Raw genomic sequence first — 3,672 nt, 5'->3', positions numbered from 1 at the left:
TCTTCTTCCTTCACTTTTTTTCTTCAGAGAAAGTGGGAGGAATGGGAAACAGCAGAAGTACCATCTGAAATGGGTATTTCACCACAAGCATATGAAAACTTCTTGCTTTTGCTGTGTAGAAAATAGTAATTAAAATGGAAGAATATAATTTAAATTACTTGAAATAAATGTCAGCCAAGTAGTTTTTATTTACAATGTAGATAAGCACAAGGTTCACCATATTAAGAAGTCAATGTCTCCTCTTAATATGTCTTTTGCAGAGTTGGAGTCCTTCGATGCTCTCCCAGATCTCTCTGCTGCCACTGCCCCTGACTCCTATTCCTGACAGACAGATGGGGGAAGCAAGAGCTATACACCTGCTTCCTGCAGACTGCTCTGCTGGGCTAGGGTCAGTGCCACTAAGGCCATCACTGTTGAGCTGTGGTGGGGAGCAGCACTCCAAGGAAGCTGGGACATGAAGGCTGAGTGCAATGCACCATGCAGCCCTCGCTGCTGTGGGGACATGAGGGGTGTAGAGTCACACACAGGGGAGCACTGGGAGTAGGTAACCCTGGGGGAAGGCATTGGGTACTCTGCTGTGGATATCCCTGCTGGGGCAGGGGTTGAGCCAGAAGGGCACAGGTCTCTTCCAGCCTCAGCAGGTCTATGGTTCTGCAGTCTCTGCTGTAGGCTGGCAAAACTTAATTTCCAAAATAAACAGTATTGCCTCTTCTTATGAAAAACCATCCACTTCACGAACCCATTTCATAACATGTTCTGCAGTCCTCAGCTTAATGTTGTACTAGTGAAGAGAGACTACGTAAAGAGCCATCTGAGCTACTCTGTTAAGTTCTTAAATTGGTCTGAAGCAGATTACATGGACATGTATTTATTTTCTGCTGGTGGTGACATCTGGCCTTGGTCAAAGGGACAGTCTGAGGGCTTGGGCATCACTGAGATCTCATTTAAAGCCTGAAGATACAACTTGAACAAAACCTGAATGTTAGTGGGTAACAAATGATGAGCACCACCAAGAAATGTCTTCTAGTTTTAGACTTCAAGTGCTTTATTTAAAACTATCTGTTTACTTTAGAAAACACCATATCCACAAGAAAAATACAGCTTTATGTGCAATGTGTGTGCTATATTCATTTGTGGGATACCAATCTGGTATTAGATGCCCTGGAGAAACAAAACGGAACCAAAGCAAACAAGAAGACAGAGAACACTGGATATCAATCATTGTCCCTTTAAAACAGCAAGACGTTCTCCATAGTCCTCCTTCCAGCACTGAAGTGGCATAGTGACGTTATTTAGCTGCAGCCAGAAAGCTGACATCACTTCAAACACGGAAGGTCACATGATACTGAGTCAGCTTTACACAGCATATCTCCACATTTCACCCAGCAGCAGATCTGTTGATGCGCTCCATACTGCAGAATACAAATAGGTTTCCAGATACAGAAAGACAAACAGGCTGGGAGTGGCCAGCAGGGCCAGTCACAGTGTGCCCACTGGCCATGGAGCTGGGGAGTCTGCAGGTTTCTCAGAGGCATACTCATGGGGTTAAAGCATCTTCTCTTGTCTGACTTCCATCTCAGATGAAGTGATGTAAGCTGGTGAAAATCTGAGGGCAGAGGTCTACATCTCTTGTAGCACAAGGCTGTTTTCTCCCAGAGGCAGCCCTGGTGCTCAGAGTTTAATATGTGAAACATCATCATCACAGGGACTGTCTGTAACACTCCACCTGTTGTCACACAATGTGCTTACTGCACATTCTTTACCGTGCAATATCCTCATAGAACAGAGGACTACCTCAGCAGGCTATTTCAGGTATAACTGTATCACCTACCTGTATATCAGCATTTTCTTCTTTGATTCAATACATTCATTGAGCCTTTTACTCTGTGCATTTACATGTATTTTTCCACAGATGTGTATGTCTTCACTTTTTAACTTAAAAAAAAAAAAAAAAGGAAGTACTAAAAAGCAAATATAATTCATTTTGCATACTGGCTTACATTTCCAGGAATAATGCCTGCTGTACTAGTGAGACAGGTTGTCGTTTTACCATTATGTCTGGGAATGACTACCCACATTTTGCAAGCAGTGAGCAAATCCCCGAAGAACCTTCCACACATCGGGGATCAGATGCTCATGTTAGTGACTAGCACAGACGTATGCTCCAAAGCCACATATTGCTCTGGGAGAAGCAAGGAGCTGGCACTAGTGGGCACCATGTGGCAAAATGCTGGGGATACCTGTATGCAGAATACAAACTATCAGGCTGGGAACATCATTGCTAAGCAGGTATACTTATCTTAAACTGCACCTGTGTTCTTTCTCTAATGGAAGCTGCCAGGCTCAGCAAGGAAGCACTGTAGAACAGAGGTGCCCATGAGCACAGTGCCAGCTTTAGGATAAATGCTACTAATCTTTGGGCATCTGCGTGACTTCATTTGTTCTATGAGAAGTGTCAGCCCTAACTCAGGAGGGGTGCTGTTCTTACCACCATCTCAGCCACCTGATGTGGCTGTAAAAGTGCCTGCAGCCCTTGGTGTACAGCAGTGCAACAAAAATCTGTCCTGGATGCAGTATCCAACCACACCATGCCAAGAAATTCAGTGCTGAATACAAGCAGAACTATTCATTCTAAAGCTTCTAGGTACGTTGGGCATAGATGATGCTATGGACCAGCATCTGGAATAACAGAGTTTCAGTCTGAGATCTGGGCAGAGACAGTCTGGGATTGTCAATTAAATGACAAGTGCATGTCAATTAGAATGATTACACTGTACCCCAAAACAAAGTGCTTACACTAAGAAAGCAGAGCTGGGGTTCCTCTAGGCAAAGACAGAGTGTAACCTGGGCGCACCAGGGTGTGAGAGCAGTGAGTGCTGCAAGGAGCTGCACGTTGACATCTCTTCAGCCAGCAACCAGAACTTGTGTTGTAAACCGACCGGGCTATCAACATTTATATCCTCTCCCGGGTCCCACATCACTTCAGCCACACAAGTGATGCTCAGTGTAACCCAGCACCTGGCTTCTGTCAGTAAAGTGAGAGGAACATCTTCAGGAGGCTGATTTATCCCAGAATGCTTCATCTAGTTTTAGGGGAGGATCAAACACTATTAGATGGTAACTGAATTTACCTCTTGAGGGGTTTTGGTGAACACGGGAGAACAGATGTCTGGCTTTTACATGGCTTTCCTGAGGAACCCGCCCTTTCCTTTTATGATGGAAGGTGTTTTCCAGCACCACTGGAGCTGCCTGAGCGTGGTAAAAAGGAGCCACCTGAAGCCCTTCGAAATTCCGAGGCCTTAACACTACGGTTTCTCAATGCCAGAAGCACCCTATCCAGAACCCTTGGGGCGGGTCACAAATCCACGCACCTTGAAGGCACGCAGGAGCCCCAAGTTTGAAGCATCTTTTTAAGCAAGCTGTAAGAATATCACTTAGCTTGCTGGCCGTAAGGGTTATGGAGCTGTGCTGCAGCACCGCAGGGCGTTGCAGAAGGCCGGATCCCGGAGCCGCATCCCGCCCGGCCGGGCGCAGCCGGAGCCCCGCAGTGGCCTCAACCATCGAGGGCCGCGGGCTGCGAGACCGCGGGTCTTTGGGGTCCGCCGGCGACCCTCGGGCGTTGTTCGCACCCCGCGTCCTTCCTGCTTCCGGGGGCCGCCGCTGGGAGGATTT

General features: G+C 46.8%; 1 long non-coding RNA gene across 2 annotated transcripts; it reads right to left on the bottom strand.

The window, feature by feature from the left end:
• Window positions 1-1,008: 1,008 nt before the first annotated feature.
• On the bottom strand, window positions 1,009-3,666 carry LOC109363951. 2 transcript variants are annotated; one of them, XR_002109868.2, is made up of 4 exons: window positions 3,132-3,666; window positions 2,799-3,025; window positions 1,832-1,935; window positions 1,009-1,726 (listed from the first exon to the last, which is right to left on the bottom strand). It is a non-coding gene; the product is annotated as an uncharacterized LOC109363951 (long non-coding RNA). The 2 variants fall into 2 exon arrangements; XR_004162187.1 differs by having other exon boundaries at window positions 1,010-1,726; window positions 2,799-3,666.
• Window positions 3,667-3,672: the final 6 nt, after the last annotated feature.

This window comes from Meleagris gallopavo, chromosome Z, assembly GCF_000146605.3.
Source record: "Meleagris gallopavo isolate NT-WF06-2002-E0010 breed Aviagen turkey brand Nicholas breeding stock chromosome Z, Turkey_5.1, whole genome shotgun sequence".
Lineage (NCBI taxonomy): Eukaryota > Metazoa > Chordata > Aves > Galliformes > Phasianidae > Meleagris > Meleagris gallopavo.
This window is presented reverse-complemented; position numbering and strand designations above follow the sequence as displayed.